Source organism: Rattus norvegicus, chromosome 3, assembly GCF_021556685.1.
Source record: "Rattus norvegicus strain SHRSP/BbbUtx chromosome 3, alternate assembly SHRSP_T2T, whole genome shotgun sequence".
NCBI lineage: Eukaryota > Metazoa > Chordata > Mammalia > Rodentia > Muridae > Rattus > Rattus norvegicus.
In genome coordinates, this window is record NC_141536.1 from 37,258,248 (window position 1) to 37,275,734 (window position 17,487).

General features: G+C 37.3%; 1 long non-coding RNA gene across 1 annotated transcript in view; it reads left to right on the forward strand.

The window, feature by feature from the left end:
* The first annotated feature begins 415 nt into the window (after positions 1–415).
* The window catches only part of LOC147995468 (uncharacterized), a 141,126-nt gene continuing 124,054 nt past the window's right edge, over positions 416–17,487 (forward strand). The window contains exons 1-2 of the long non-coding RNA XR_015684940.1: positions 416–498; positions 856–878. This is a non-coding gene — a long non-coding RNA (uncharacterized LOC147995468). The remainder of the gene's footprint in view (positions 499–855; positions 879–17,487) is intronic.

A 17,487-nucleotide genomic window follows, 5' to 3' on the forward strand; every position in this document is an offset into this window, starting at 1 on the left:
CTGAAGCCAGATAGCAGAGAGACGCCTTTGTGATCTGGCAAGTGCGTGTTTGGAGAGGTAGAGCCAAGGACCAAACATGGATGGAATTGGTAATAGAATGTCCTGTAGTAAGTTTAACCAGGATCTGTAAAAATCTTTCTACTTTACCTAGAAAATACTAAATCCTTCATTTACTCCTGTGGATTTCTCTTCCATTGCAAGAGGAAAATCAGAAAAGCAAAACTGTTTTAAGATAAGAGTAAAGATAGCTGAGTTTGTGGATCAGTTCAGTGTTCCTTCCAAAGGCAACAGGATAGACGGATGAGCTTTCTGTCGGCTGTAAGGGCTGGCACATATGAAAGACTAGTGGAACACCACAAGGAAATGTGACATTCTATCCTGATTCTGAACCTGATGTGCCTGTCATTCAGACTGTATTCTAATGCTGCCTTAGGCACTTGCAGTAACTGAAGAGAGGACAGCATGCAAAGAGAAGAGTGATAGCTTGTCCAGCTCAGAGTGTGTGGTTGAGCTTATTGATCTTTTTATGTGATTATCCTGGACATCAGTGTGTGTGTGTGTGTGTGTGTGTGTGTGTGTGTGTGTGTGTGTGTGTGTGTGTGAGAGGAAGAGAGAGAGAGAGAGACAGGGAGAGAGAGAGAGAGAAACAGAGAAAGACAGATAGAGAGACAGAGAGAGACAGAAACAGAGATACACAAAGACAGAGATAGAGGGACAAGAGGGACACAGAGACAGAGACAGGGACAACAGTAGTATTATTACTGTTAATTTTCACAAAGTTAACAGTAATTTCACAAATTTGTCTTGATAGTTTTACCTCAAATTGTCAGTTTAATTCTCCCTTTCCATTTGCAGACATAACCACTGCTGGGAACTTGGTGAGTAGCATTTCATGTTTACATGCTTTTAGAATATATTAACCATACTACTCATGCATGAGCATAATGTAAGTACATGTGCACATGCTAGGCATATTTGGCATTTAGTATCATGTTCTGTGCATATTATTGTTTTGTTATTAAGTATCTGTCCAACATAGTTCCTTTAATAGGTGTCTACTCTTTCCTGGTGTGTGTGTGTTTGTGTGTCCATTGCAGTGTGAGAGTTCCTTTTTTAATTATATCTTCAGTAAACATTTGTGTGTGTGTGTGTGTGTGTGTGCGTGTGTGTGTGTGTGTGTGTGTGTGTGTGTGTGTGTGTGTGTATGGTATTTGAGGTCTACTTTTGGGGTTATGATTGATAGAATTACATTTTTCCCTAAACACTAATTACTAGTTGTGTCCCAAGCAAGGTAACTGCATTTTTTTTTACTTTTTACTTTTATTTTTACTTGACTGTATGTAAGAGTATTGTTTTTTTTTTTTACAAATTCCTGACATTTTAACAGGTTACAATTTTTGTCTATCTGATAAAAGAAATGTATTATAAATAATATCAGTATTTCTCTATTAACAAGAAAGGCTGAGCATATATTCATGATGGTTTTATAGTCACAGTTTTGTAAATTACTTGTTTCTATAGATTGGTTATTTTGAATTCATTTACTTTTCATTTTCTTTATATATTAAGTACATCATTGCTTTGTTAGGTAATGACAGGTTTCTGACTTACATTTTTAATTTATCTTTCATTAATTTACTTACTCATTTTATATATATCAGTCTCAGCCCTCCCCCTCCCCATTTCAAACCCTCAGAAATCTCTCTTATCATTAACCCCTCCTCTTCTGCTCAGGGAAAAAGCCCCCTTTGTACCACCCCTCTCTGGGACATCAATTCTCAGTGGGACTACCTCCCGCTGAAGCCCAACCAGGCAGTCCAGCTAGGGGAAGGGATCCAATGGATGCAACAGAGTAAGAAACAGCCCCCAGTCCAATTTTTAGGAGACCTACATGACGCCCTAGGTCCATTCCCTGCATGGTCTTTGGAATTATGGTTGGTGGTTCAGTCTGTGTGAGCATCTTGCATCTACCTACACATTTGACTGTGTAGGTCTTCTTGTGGTGTCCTTGACCCCTCTGCCTCACTCAATTCGATCCCTGACTCTTCCACACCACTTCCTGAGCTCCACCTGTGTTTGGATGTGGGTCTCTCCGTCTGTTTCCATTCACTGCTGGATAAAGCCTCTGAGGAGACAGTTATGCTAGGTTCCTGCCTAGAAGGATGACAGAACACCATTAATAGTCACAATAATCCCATGGGGTGGTTAAAAAAACAAAACAAACAAAAAAACCGTCAGGATGGGGAGAGGTGTTTTAAAATGTCTCTTTCAATTCTGATGTATAAAATATTTTCTTGAGTCTTAAAGATTTGTAAATAAGATTTATTGTACCTGAAATAGATATTTGTTTGTTGTAAAACAGTAAATTCAATTTTTGCTGACATTATTCATTATAGAGTCTGTCTTCACCTACCTTCCTGATGCATGCGGTGTATACATCTTGCCCCTGGCTCTTCTATATTCCTGGGTCACATTCTGTGCTGTCTGTCTCTCCTTATTCATAGATTTATTTGATAATTACACATTTGACAATTTATTTGGCAACGTATAATACTGTACATTGTAATTAGAATAGTTTTATGCTTGGTAGAAAGCAACATTTTCTCCAATGTTGTCATATCTATGTTTTTTTTCAAGAATTTAATTTTATTTTATTGGATTTTTTTCTCCATCTTTATTAACTTGGGTCTTTCTTATTTACATTTCAGTTGTTATTCCCTTTCCTGGTTTCTGGGCCAACATCTCCCAAACCCCTCCCCCTCCCCTTTTCTATGGGTGTTCCTCTCCCCATCCTCCCCCTATTACCGCCCTCCCCCCAACAATCACGTTCACTGGGGGTTCAGTCTTGGCAGGACCAAGGGCACCACTGGTGCCCTTACTAGGCTATTCATTGCTACCTATGAGGTTGGAGCCCAGGGTCAGTCCATGTATAGTCTTTGGATAGTGGCTTAGTCCTTGGAAGCTCTGGTTGCTTGGCATTGTTGATCATATGGGGTCTCGAGCTCCTTCAAGCTCTTTCAGTCCTTTCTCTGATTCCTTCAACGGGGGTCCTGTTCTCAGTTCAGTGGTTTGCTGCTGGCATTCGCATTTGTATTTGTTGTACTCTGGCTGTGTCTCTCAGGAGAGATCTACATCCGGTTCCTGTCAGTCTGCACTTCTTTGCTTCATCAGTCTTATCAAGTTTGGTGGCTGTATATGTATGGGCCACATGTGAGGCAGGCTCTGAATGGGTGTTCTTTCTGCCTCTGTTCTACACTTTGCCTCCCTATTCCCTGCCAAGGGTTTTCTTGTTCCCCTTTTAAAGTAGTCATGAAGCATTCACATTTTGGTTGTCCTTCTTGAGTTTCATGTGTTCTGTGCATCTAGGGTAATTCAAGCATTTAGGCTAATATCCACTTATCAATGAGTGCATACCATGTGTGTTTTTCTGTGACATATCTATGTTTATATATGAGTTTTCAAATGACTTTTAATTGCATAAAATATTCTTTTAAAATAATTACAAAGGGAGTTCTGTAATATTACATAATCTTTGGAAGATATTATTTCTACTGTACTGAGTGTTTCCAGCTACCAACATCTTTACAATCTTAATGACTTTGCTCAATACGATCATAGGCATTTTGGTCAGAATTTCTTGTAGGTTACATATGCTACCACTGTGTACTGAGAGATTTTAGTTTTTGTTTTCTTGGGAAACTCTTTTTTGATGTAAGCACAGTGTTACTGATATTTTTAGTGGTGATCTTGTGTCAAGAAACTTGGCTAGCCTTGCTTCTCATGAATATTGGTACCAAAGAGGGGAATGTTCTTTGGAGAAGAATCCAAATAATGACAATATTTAGACTTTGATAGAGACCAATAATTTTGCTCTGATGCCATGTTCCCACCAGGGATGGGGGTAGGGATCCTGAATTAAACACATGACTGTGCTCTCTTATGCTTAGCTGTGGTGAGTGAGAAATGGCTCTCTCTGTCTGTCTGTCTGTCTATCTATCTATCTATCTATCTATCTATCTATCTATCTATCTATCTATCTACCTAATTATTTTTTTGTGGAGTCTCATTTTACTGCCCCCTGTCCCAACCTCAAACTCCTGGGTTCAAGCCTTCCTCAGTTACAGATTGGATAGTACCTTCAATACCACATTAGTGGGATCCTCCTCTCTATACTCCTAAATTTGATAGGGATGTATTAGAAGTATCATTAATTGTGTATGTGTCGCATGGCTCCATCACATAATCTTTACTAGGTTTAGGAATGACATTCTAGTTTTACTTTCCTGGGTGTCTAAATAATCAGGAGTTAATTTTTAAATATGTATTTTTATTTTAATTTTACATGTATGTATGTTTTGTCTGCAGGCATGCCTATTACAGCATATATATGCAGTGCCCATGGAGATCAGAAAATAGCATTGGTTTTCCTGGAGATGGGGTTATAAATAGATGGTTATTAGTCACCAAGTAATGGGAACTGAATCCAGGTTATATGGAGGGACAGCCAGTAGTGTTAACCACTGAGCTGTCTCTCAGGACCTGGGATTAATATCCTTGTAAAGATTTATATATTTTTTTATTTCATATGTATGGGCACTTTCCTTGCAATTATATCTGTGTACCACATTTGTCTATGTTCTATGAATATCAGGAAATGTCATCCATCAAATCTTCTGTAACTATAGTTACAGACAGTTGTGAATTGTGATGTGGGTGCTGGGAAATGAATACCTAGGTTCTCTGGGAGAGCATCTCTTAACCACCAAGCCATCTCTCCAGTTTACAGTATTAATTAAAAAAAAAAACGATTCTTTTAGCATCTCTTGAGAGTATATAAAACTATGGTAATACTTTTTCTTCTTTTATTAGCTACTATAATAAAATATGTTGATAAATATTATGATGTGAAATGATCTATTATTCTTAAGATAAATTTCATATATTAATGATACATTTTATTTTAAAGTTACTTTTGATTCTAGTTTTTTGTAGTTTTGGTTTTATATACCTAAACTGAATTCATAGTTTTCTTCTGCCTTTTAACAGTAACATCACCAAGATTACACTTTATTTATAGCATATGATTGTTATTTATGTATTTAATTATTTTAATTTTGAAGTGCTGGATGTGGAATCCTGAGCTTTAAGTATGCCAGGCAAGTGCTCAACCCCTGACTATAACTCCAGCCCCTTGCAGCTTGTTTTGTTTTTGCCTTAGAAACAGTAATTTCATCTTGTGTTGGTTTGTTGATCTGTTTCCTCGTCTCTTGATTGGTAGACACTATATCTAACTCAAGAAAAAAATTTTTTTTCTTCTTTCTTGGAAATTTATTGTTGTTAATTTGTGTCTTACGATATTTTTTTATTTCTCAGAAGAAACTGTGTAATTATTTCAGTGACTGTATTTGAAGTTAAATTACTCTGTTGACTGATAATTATCCTTTGGGGAAGGGATATTTGCTATATTAGGATTCCTTAATTTTCCACTTAAAAATTAAACTGTTGATACTTCCGTGGAGAAAAATGTAATTACCACTTTAAAAAGAGTAGAAAGGAAATTTGGCTGGAATGGGATGTGAACTGCTATGAATTTAGGCAATATTATTTTAAAAAGCGAAGAAAGAAGCCAAAGTTGTTCATAGAGGGCTTGGGATGAGCTTCAACAGCATCTTTTTTACTTTCTCTGAACCGTCTCTCCCCCAAGCCCATCATCTTGCTTTAAGTTGATTTCAAGTTAAGGCAATCTCTTAACTTGGCAGCTACCAGTTATACACTAAATTAGAATCTTCTTGGGCATACCACTGATATTACTTGATATAAAAATGTAGCTTAGGCAGGTCTTCATGGCCTTCTGTGCAAGGGATCACTAGTCTGACTTAGTCATGCTGTTGGTATGTTGTCGCCGCGAGCGCTTTTGTTAACATGTAGGAGGTATAGCATATCATCGGGATGGGTAGAATGCTCAATGAAGAACGGACTAGGATATAAAATGCTCAGGGTCAAGTACAGAGGTGAATGCCAGCAGCAAACCACTGAACTGGAATGGGACGCCCTTTAGGGGAATTAGAGGAAGGATTGAAAGAGCTAAAGGGGCTTCCGACCTCATACGAACAACGATGTCAACCAACCAGAGCTTCTCGGGACTAAACCACTACCCAAAGACTACACATGGACTGACCCAGGGCTCCAACTGTATGTATAGCAGAGAATAGCCTTGTTGGGTCACCAGTGGAAGGGGAAGCCCTTGGTCCTGCCAAAGTTGGACCCCTAGTGCAGGGGGATATGGGGGGCAGAAAGGGGGGATGGATTGGGGGCACCCTTATGGGGGAGGGGAAGATGAGGGATTATGGACAGGAAACCGGGAAAGGAAATAACATTTGAAATGTAAATAAAGAAATATGTCCAATAAAAAAGGGAAAAAGAGAAGTATTATGTAAAATACACTAAAAAGAAAATGCTCAGCTTTCCTCCCAGTTGGCCCCTCTTCTTCCATATTTTACTTCTCTTTCTACTATACCTATGATACACCTTTCAAAAGTCAATTTGACTGACCTAAGGCCTAAATCTTACCATGCTACTTTCCTCTTGAAAATCCTGTAGTAACTTCTTTTTGTAACCAGAAGAAAATAATCAAACTCCTCACTGTGACCTCAAATACTTCCCTATCCCTGTCTCTGTCTTTCTCAGTGACCTTCACATGGTATTTCTGTGTCTGGTCCTGCATGCTGGCTTCCTTTCTGTTTTTGAAGTGGATCCAGTTCCTTTTCTTCTTGGGTTCATTCCTGCTAGTCCTCATGCACTGGAAGACTTCAGAAATGCCTGGACTTCTACATTAAGTGTAACAACTCTAATGACACCCTTACCTTCCGGCTTCCCAACTACTCAAATGTGACCATCACGGTGCTGTGCATATGATCTTTAAAAAGTGAAGTCGAGAAAGTGAATTTTCCTCAGTGGTGAGGGATGTGAGGCTGGAACTAAATCATCACAACCTGCTCCACAGGAAAGTTTGGCTCCTCAGGTCCCTTGAGTAGAGAGTGAGTGGCATCTCTATTGTCAGTGTCTGTGGAAGGTCAGCCGCAGCTCTTGAGTCTCTCTTCTGTACTCTGCAGCACTTGATCATAATTGGTTGTTGTTGACTATGAGCTTCTTATATTCTGTCTGCGATAGTTGTGATGTTAACAGTGTGTTATATTTTTGACAGTCTTTCTTCCTGCTGTGGAGATTGTCTTTCTACTCAGGTTGTTTCCTTGGCACCGTAGAAGCCTTTGAATTTGATGTAATCTCTTTTGTCTATTTCTGTTTTGTCTTCTGCACTTTTAGGTCCCGTCCAAGAACTTTTGCCCATTCCAGTGTTCTTGTTTTCTTCTAGCAGTTTCATAGTTTAGGATACCACATCTAGATTATAAAAACACTTTGAGGTGATATTTATAGTCAGCGTAGGGTCAAGATTTATTCCTCTCTGTGTAGTGGTCCCATTTTGTTTCTAGCATCGTTTATTGAGAAGACTATCTTTTCTGCATATTCTTAGCACTTTAAAAATTCAAGTGGCTATAAAAGTATAGATTTGCTTATAAACCCTCTGTTTTGTTCCATTAGTCTGTGCCTTCATATTCTGCCATACCAGGATGTTGCTTAGTACCCTTTTGTAGAATTGTTTGAGGTCATGTAATACAATACTTTCCACTTTGTTCTTTCTGCTCAAGATTGATTTGGATATAAATGTATAGTTGCAAATAAATTGTAGGAATTTAAAAAGAGATTTGTTAGGTGTGCCATTGGCATTTAAATATGATGATATTTAATCTGTAGAGCATTTTGGACACTTCAACAGTGTTGACACTGATATTGAATCTTTAAACAGTATTGATACTTTCTAATTATAAACATGGACTATATCTATTTATAACAACATATTTATTTCTTTCAAGAGTGTTTTATGGTTTTTAATGTAAAGATTATATTCATTTTCTAGTTAAGTTTACTTCATATGCTTTTTTTGTGGGAGTTGTTACAAATAGGACTGCTTTCTTTATTTCTACTTAGGATAATTTACTCTTACAACACAGCAGTGTTGTTGACATTTTTATGTTGAGCTTGTATACTATGACTTTCAGTAAATTTACTATTATTATAATTTTAATTATTATTTATAACTTCTTTTTTGTAATTATATCCAATTAATTCACCTTTCCCTTCCATTTCCTCCCTCTATGCACTTCCCATCTGGCCAGTTTCATGGACTCTTTTTCCTTTTGTTGTTGCTATATGCATGCACAGGCAGGTATACACACACACATTTCTAAATACAGTGTCTTTAACCTTATAATGTTACTTATTTTTATGTTTTCAAGGATGGTCATTGGTATTAGAGAGTCTGATGAAGACTACTTCTCTCACTCTCAGCACTCCTTGGTTCTTTGCGTAGGCTTGAGACCTCATGGGCTATCTCCTCACTTTGACATTCTATGTCATTGTTCATCTCATGCTTCAGTAGTCACGGTGGTGAGACTTTATGTGAGTAGCTTCTAATATTACTAAGACAGTCTCATAGGAAACTCCCTGGATGTCTGGAACTTACAACAATAAAAATACAACAACAAAAAGAGAGACTATAGGTCAATATCCGCTATGAATATAAGGGATCAGTAAGGGAAAATAAGACTCAAAAACGCCCAATAAAATACCTGCAAACAGAATACGCACATCAAAAAATTACTCACTCCTAACAAGTTGGCTTTATTCTTGAGATGCAGTGATGATTCAACATATGCAAGTCAATAAATGTAATAAATGAACAAATAGACTTAAAGACAAAAGTCACAGGATCATCTAAATAGATGTAGAAAAGCCTTTGAAATAAAATCCAACATGCTTTCATGATTCTATGGAAGGTAGAACTAAAGGGAACTTATCTCAGAATAATAAAAATGTATATATGAGATGATACAAACATCTTATAAGCAGAGATAAAGTAAAGAAATTGTGCTGAAATCAGGTACACCCCAGGAATGTCAACTATTTCTACCTCCTTTCAGTATTGTACTTGAAATACTAGCTGGAGCAATAAAGCAAGAGAAAGAAATTAAAGGGACACAGAGAAAGAAGTCAAACTATCCATATTTTCAGATGACATGACATTATACATTTGAGTTCACGAAAATTCTACCAGAAAATGTCTAGAAACCATGGATGAATTCTGATAGGTGAATAATATAAAGTTTCATAGATCAATAGTTTTTTCTACACACCACTAACAAACATACAGAGAAAAAGATCATGTACACACTCCCATTCACAATAGCCTCAGAGAATATGAAATATCTAGGAATAAACCTAAACAAGAAACCTCTTCAATGAAAACCTTAAACCTATTAAGAAAGAGATAGAGAATGATACTAGGAAAATGTAAAGACACCCTAATCTCATGGATTGGCACAATTAATATTGTAAAGATGACCATTTTATCAAAAACTCTTTACAGATTTAATGCAACCCCAATCAGTATCCTGAAAAAACTATTCTAAAATTCATATGGAACCACTAAAGATGTCAGATAGCCAAAACAATCCTAAGAAAAATGAATAATGCTTAACAGTTTAACTTTACAGGTATTAAAATGTATTTTAGATCTGTGGTAATAAAAGCAGCAAGGTCCTGGCACCAAAAACAAAAACAAAACGCCAAGACAATAGCAATATCCAGATGTATAGACCAACCTTGGCAGGACCAAGGGCTCCCTCTGGCTTCCTGTGGTCTGTGGATTGCATCTTGGGTAATTCAAGCTTTTGGGCTAATATCCACTTATCCATGAGTGCATACCAAGTGTGTTTTTCTGTGATCGGGTTACCTCACTCAGGATGATATTTTCTAGCTCATTCCATTTGTTTATGAATTTCATGAAGTCATTGTTTAATAGCTGAGTAGTACTCCATTGTGTAGATGTACCACATTTTTTTTTCTTTTCTTTTTTTCGGAGCTGGGGACCAAACCCAGGGTCTTGCGCTTGCTAGGCAAGCGCTCTACCACTGAGCTAAATCCCCAACCCAGTACCACATTTTTTTAATCCATTCCTCTGTTGAAGGGCATCCGGGTTCTTTCCAGCTTCTGGCTATTATAAATAAGGCTGCTATGAACATAGTGGAGCATGCGTCTTTGTTGTATGTTCGAACATCTTTTGGATATATGCCCAGGAGAGGTATAGCTGAGTCCTCAGCTAGTGGAATGTCCAATTATTTTACTTATTTACATCACAAATATTGCCCCTCTTCTGGTCTGCCCTTGCAGAATTTTTCCCTTCATCCCCTCTCCACTTTCCCTCTGAGAGGATGCTCCCTTTGTTTCCCCCAACCTGGGGCATCAAATCAGTGAGATTTGGCACATCCTCTCTCACTGAGGTCAGACAGGGCAGCTGTTGATACATATATACCTGGGGCCTATGTTGGTTGGTAGCTCAGTCTTTGGGAGCTCCCTAAGGTCCAGATGATCTGACAGTATTGGGCTTTCTATGAGGTTGACATCCCCTTTAGGTCCTTCAGTTCTTTCCCCAACTCTTTCATAAGGTATCTCTGACCTCTGTCCAATGCTTGGCTGTGAGTATACACGTTTGTCTCAGGCAGCTGCTGGTAGAACCTCGTAGAGGACAGCCATGCTAGGCTCCTGTCTGCAAGCACAACACGGCATCAGTAAGAGTGTCAGGGATTGGTGCCAGTTCATAACATGGATCTCCAGTTGGACCTGTCATTCAACAGATACAAAAAGATTGAAATAACTCCTTGCATTCTATCAGGCCACCATTGATGAAGGCTGGTCTTCAGCATCATCAGAAACAATAGAAAACCTCCATAAACATGGAAACTGAACAACTCTGTATCCAGTGGTAACTTGGTTAGGAAAGAAATTAAGTAGGAATAAAAATGAAGACACAACATGCCCAAACTTATGGGACACTATGAAAACAGTGTTAAGAGGAAAATTCATAGCACTAAGTGTCTTTATAAGGAAATTGGAGAGATCCTATACTAGCAATTTAACAGCACACCTGAAAGCTCTTGATCAAAAGGAAACAAACATACCCAAGAGGAGTAGATGGCAATAAGTAGTCACACTCAGGCTGAAATAAAAAATGAGAACAAGTAAAAAGAATCAACGAATCAAGAGCTATTTTTTTGAGAAAATCAACGAGTTAGACAAACCCTTAGCCAAACTAACTAAAAAGCACAGAGACAGTATCCAAATTAACAAAATCAGAAATGAAAAGGGAGACATAACAACAGAAACTGGGGAAATTAAAAAAAATCATCAGGTCTCACTACAAAAGCTAATACTTGACAAAACTGGAAAATTTAAATGAAATGGATAATTTTCTAGACAATTATCACATACCAAAGTTAAGTCAAGATCAGGTAAATCTAAATAGTCTTCTAACCCCTAAAGAAATAGAAGCAGTCATTAAAAATGTCCCAATCCAAAAAGCCCAGGGCCAGATGGTTGTAGTACAGAACTCTACCAGACCTTCAAAGAAGAGCTAATACCAATACTTCTCAAACTATTCCAAAAATAGAAACAGAAGCAACAATAACTAATTCATTCTATGAGACTACAGTTATCCTGACTCCTAAATCACACAAAGACCAAAGACAGAAGGAGAACTTCAGACCAACTTCTCTTTCAAACATCAAACATAGCACCCACAGGCCCTTGAACTGGAATTGAGCTGAAAGCCTCCTCTAGGAAGACTGGTTGAAATGGGCATTCAAGCTTCCAAAGGAGGGAGACAAACACAAGTCATACCTAGATATGCCTGTAAACCACAATGACTAGCCTGACAGGACAATCCTAAGTATGCAATAGTGGTACACATACCCTGGAAATAACCCATTGAGAAAAAGCATGTATCATACAGGAAACCTGCCTAACTACCCAGCATTAATAATGAAATCTTGGATTTGGAAAGTGAACCTACAGCCAGCAGTTATTAAATCAGTATAATCCCTAACTATATTCTAAATATTTGTCCTCATATTCGCAGATAAGTTTAGTACTCAGTCTTCAACAAATTACTTTTAGGAACAGACATAGACCATTACAGAAAAAACACAACTGATTAAAATGCAGAGTTGCGGATCTTAGTCCCAATGGATACATGTAACACACACACACACACACACACACACACACACACACACACACACACACACACACACGGCTCAAGTAACATTGTCTAAGAAGGGGTAGTGAAATTATAAGAGCTTATTTTTGTGGAGTTTAAAGTATCTTGTATATAACATGATAGCATCCATACACAGTAACATTCAATTATCCAATTTTGAAGACATTTGCTTCTTTCTCTTGCCCGATTGTCCTTGAGAAGGTCAGTGTTCAAAATGGTCTACTCTAGTCTGATATGTGATGTGACATACTGTTACTGTACATCAAAATATAAGGCTTTGTTTGTTTTTTTTTTGTTGTTGTTGTCATTGTTTTTTGTTTTGCAGGCTATGTCACTTGTACCTCACTTATTACAGCACACCACTCACCCAAAGTGTACCAAGAAAAGTTAACTAAATATGCCCCTCAGGTATTTTTTGAATAATCTGGTCTCTACAGCCTCTCAATTCATTGCTCTACCAGAAAGCTTTGTGATCTAATTCGAATGTAAATGCCTTCCTCTTTGAACCCTTATGTCTAACCTCTAAGGACACATCACATTCTTTCTATGCTTTCAGTATTTCTACTTACTGCATTTCTGCTAAAGAAGAAAACGCTCTACTCATCCCTTATATTCTTGGGAACACTTGGCTCAGTGCCTTGAATTTTGTTTCTATTTTCAACGAAAAACACTACTAATTCTTAAAGTTAATTTAGATGTATTTCTTGAATTGTGAAAATTGGAGTAACACACACCTCATGTTAGAAGCAAATAATACTTTTTCTTACAAAGAATATCATTGTTTCTGATCAAACTTCATTCATTTGGATTTATTTTAACCAGATGTGTTCTACTTAGATACTGCAAACTAGAAACTCACAGCCTAAAGACAGCCTGGAATATTTATTATTTGGCTCTTACAGTAACATTTTGAATTAGTTCCTATCACTGAAATATGAAATGGCATTTTAATGTTTGGACTGAGTTTTCATGAGAAAATATAGGGCAACCTGGTATCCTCGACCCATATGCCTCCACGATAACATATGGACTCTATTTCGCTGTAGATTCTCTTGGTCTTGGTCCATTAATTTGCAGTACCTCTGGGGACTCCTTACCTTCCAGAATTTGAGATCATTGCTTTTTCTATCCTTTTAATACATGGGTAGCTTCAATTAGTGACCAACTAATAATAAGTTAGACATTATTACTCCAGAATACAGCTTTCCCATCGTATTAGATTACATGTAGAAGCATAATTGTATGTGAAAGAAAAAAAGTGAGTATACAATCCAAGAAGCTTTTCTTTGCTTAGAAGCAGCGAGACAAGGTAGAATATGTATAGAAATCAATGTGTCCTTTTATCTCTTTTGATAGGACCTAGGTGGCAATCATTATAACATTTTGGAGCCAAAGTTCTTTCTCTGTAAAGCAGGAATGATGTATGTTGTTAAGATTTCTTTTAGTTTTAACAGCCTTTTAAAAAGAATATTTTTCTTCCCATGTTGATTTGAGCTATTAACCATGACATATATACAGCTGCTTGGGGGGTCTGTTGACTTGACATTTTGTCATAGGGCAGTGTCTTCTGTATTATGCACACCTGTTTGACACTTCCTAGGCACCCCCATGGGTTCTCAGAAGAGCTAATTAAGTTGAGTGCTATTATTCTAATTATTCCTTCACAGACTGTATTTGACAGAGTTGAGCTGCATGATTCTTTTTCTCTTGACATACCCTTAGATTTCTAAATGAAAGGGGAAAGTTCGTTCATAACTGTATTTTGGCTTCATAAAAGGATGTTAGGGAACTATGCATAGCTCCCTGCCTGTGGTGGGAATAGCTCAGAGCACATTTGGCTTGTGTGGAGGGAGTTCTGACATTTTGCTGAACATAACCCATCTGAACTCTTTGGAATATCCTGAGGCCCACTCTCTACCCAGAACCCCAGGGAATCCATGTCAGACATGATTGAATGTTGTGCTTTACAACTTGCCTAGAAATGTTGGAAGTGGCTCAGCCACATCTCAGCAAGCCTTCTTGATCTCTTAGGTAGGTGTTTCTCTGACCACCACCACCACCACCACCACCACCACCACCACCACCAACAACAACAACAACAACATCAAAAGTTGATGCATGCGAGAATCCAGAGTTACTTTTTCATTGTTGAGCTTGTTAGAGGCATTGTTTCTATGCTAGTGTCTGAATAGGGTGATACACATCCAAATATTTGATCCTCAGAAATATAGGTCGGTACCTATACAATTAGGATGAAACACAGAGGACATTCTTTATGAACTGTAGAAAACTAGTTTCTAGAAGAAATCCCTCCCACTGATGAGAGGCATGTAGATTTGTGCTTACCTACTATTTACAGAAATTTCCTGTTACAAGCTTTGGGACTGGTTTTCTCCAAGACAGCATTGGAGGTATAATTAAGAAATAGGTTTAAGTTGTGTTAATAATTATCCTATCTGGCACGAAAATCTACATAGATTCTTAGAGGATTAAATTGTCCCAAGTGACTTTTATAAGCAATACACTTTACAGAAAGAGAAGCTAAAGTAGGTAAATAGGTTTCAAAAAATAAAAAAAAAAGCCTGTTGTATGTAAGTAGGTTACATTTAGAATTGCTCCTTTTAGATCTTTTATCTTAATTTGGGCTTCTTAATATTAATAACAAAGACCAAAATAAGGCACTAAATGAAGGAGGTACCCTTGAATTATTTGACCATAACACAAAAGGTCTTTATTGTCAAGGTGCAGAGATTGAATGCTAGAGCCACTGTACCAAAATAGTTTCCAGCTGAATCATCTCATGTAAGGATTCAAGAGTGGGTTCATGTGGATCTGTCCAAGACTGGTGGTTTCCTTAAGTGTCAAAGCATCACCCATGTTGTATGTTAGAGTATAAGACCTCAGGATTTAGTAGGTAGCATTGTTGGAAGAAAGATTTGAGAATGTTTTAGGGCTTTCTACTGCTGTGATAAAACACCATGAGAAACAGCTCATGGAGGGAAGGGTTTATTTGGCTTACATATTCTGGGTTACAGTTCGTTGAGAGAAGCCAAGACAGGAACACAAACAGGGCAGGAACCTGGAGGCAGGAGCTATGGAGGAGTCCTGCTTACTCATTTGCTCCAAATGACTTGGTTGGTCTGCTTTCTTATGGCACTCAAAACAACAATATTTTATGGTTTTAATGATAACACCAACCATGGTGAACTGGGCCTTTTCAAATGTCAGTCAAGAGAACGCACTACAGGCTTGCCCATAGGCCTATACAGTGGGGGTATCTTTCTCAACTGAGGTTCCTCTTTCCAAATGGCTCTTGTTTACATAAACTTGACAAAAAACTAGTTAGAACAGAATCTTTATTTTTGAAATAATGAATCTTTCAAATACATTTTAAGTTTGCGAGTTTTATTATTGTTCTACCAAGTTGAGCAAACAGCATGTACATTTTAAGCATAGTAAGAAGTGAAACAACAGGAAAAGCTATCTGGAACACATATACATGTCTTGGAAGCAGAGGCACTAAATAGTTTCACTTAAGATAATAATAATTTTATATTTCAAACATATGCACTTGAGAATTTGTATGTGCAGAGAGAAATATAGCTTCACATTGTAAAAGAATGACAAGGAAAACCATTTATATTTAAAGTTTACCACAGAAAACTTACATTGAATACAAATATAGATAACTAAGGACAAGTCATTTATGTTTTAGTACCTTCTACAACAGGTCCTATTTCCAAAAATCATGCTGTCTTACTGGTGCCCCAGTAAGGGGCCTTTTGTTACTATTTTACTAAATAGAAAATAATAAATTCATTTATAAGGAATAATTACCCTTTATGGAGTGGTCATTTTTTTTAAACAATCTGCATTTTATTCTGTATGTACATGCACTGCTGTTGGGAAGGTATGCTGTGAATATGATAGGTAACTAAAATTTTATGATAACCATTATTTTTTCCTCAATATAAAGATTGAAATAGTCATTCTTTTACCATTTATCCAAGCAAAGCAAACATTCAGGAACTTGTGGGTAGAAATGTTGAAAATGCTTATTCCATTTCCATTTTGGGATCGCTTAGATTTGTATAGGATTACAGTGTTTGTTTGCCAGACATACTACTGGACCTGTAAACTTGCTGGTCACTAGAACTACAGCCCATTCAGGCCAGAAGATGACAGAGGAAATGGAAACCATGGAGAAAACAGCCAAAAAACATCTACTGTCACCATCACCAACAACAAAATAATAGAATCACTGGTCATTAATATCTCTCAATATCAATAGGCCCAATTACCCAATAATAAGACACAGGCTAACAGAATGAATGCAAAAACAGGAGCCATCATTCTACTGCATACAAGAATGATACCACCAAAGATAGACATTACCTCAGAATAAATAGAAAAAGGTTTTCCAACCACATGAACCTAAGAAAAAAGCAGGTGCAACCATTATATCTAACAAAACAGACCTCTAATCAAAATTAATCAAAAGAGATGGGGAAGGACATTTCATACTCATCAAATGAAAAATCCTCCAAGTGACAGAAGTCTCAATTTTGAACATCTATTCCCAACCACAAGGGCACCCACATTTGTAAAAGAGAAACTTAAATCACACATAGAACCCCACACTCTATTAGTGGGAGACTTCAACATCCCACTCTCACCAAAGGACAGATCATCTAGACAAAAACTAAAAACAGAAATAATGGAACTACCAGATTTTATGACTCAAATGGACCTAACATATCTACAGAACATTTTACGCAAACACAAAAGAATATACTTCAGCAATTCATAGAACCTTTTTCAAAGTTGACCACATATTCAGTCACAAAGCAAGTCTCAACAGAGCCATGAAAATTGAAAGAACTCACTGTACCTTATCAGGTCACCATCGATTATAGCTGAATTTTCAACAACCACAGAAACAACAAAAAGTCTACGACTTATGGAAACTAAACAACTTGCTTATGAATGACCACTGGGTCAAAGAAGAAATAAAGAAAGCTGTCCTCTCTCTCCATATCTATTAAATAGAGTATTTGAAGTTCTAGCTAGAACAATAAGACTACTGAAGGAGATCGAAGGGATAAAAGTTGGAAAGTATTTCTATTTGCAGATGACATAATAGTAAACATAAGTGAGCCCAAAAATGATATCAGGGAACTTCTACAGCTGATGAACATCTTTGGCACAGTGGCTGGATACAAGATTAACTGAAATAGTCAGTGTGCCTCCAACATACAAATGATAAATAGGCTGAAGAAAATTAGGGGAGCAGCACCCTCCATACTAGCTATAAA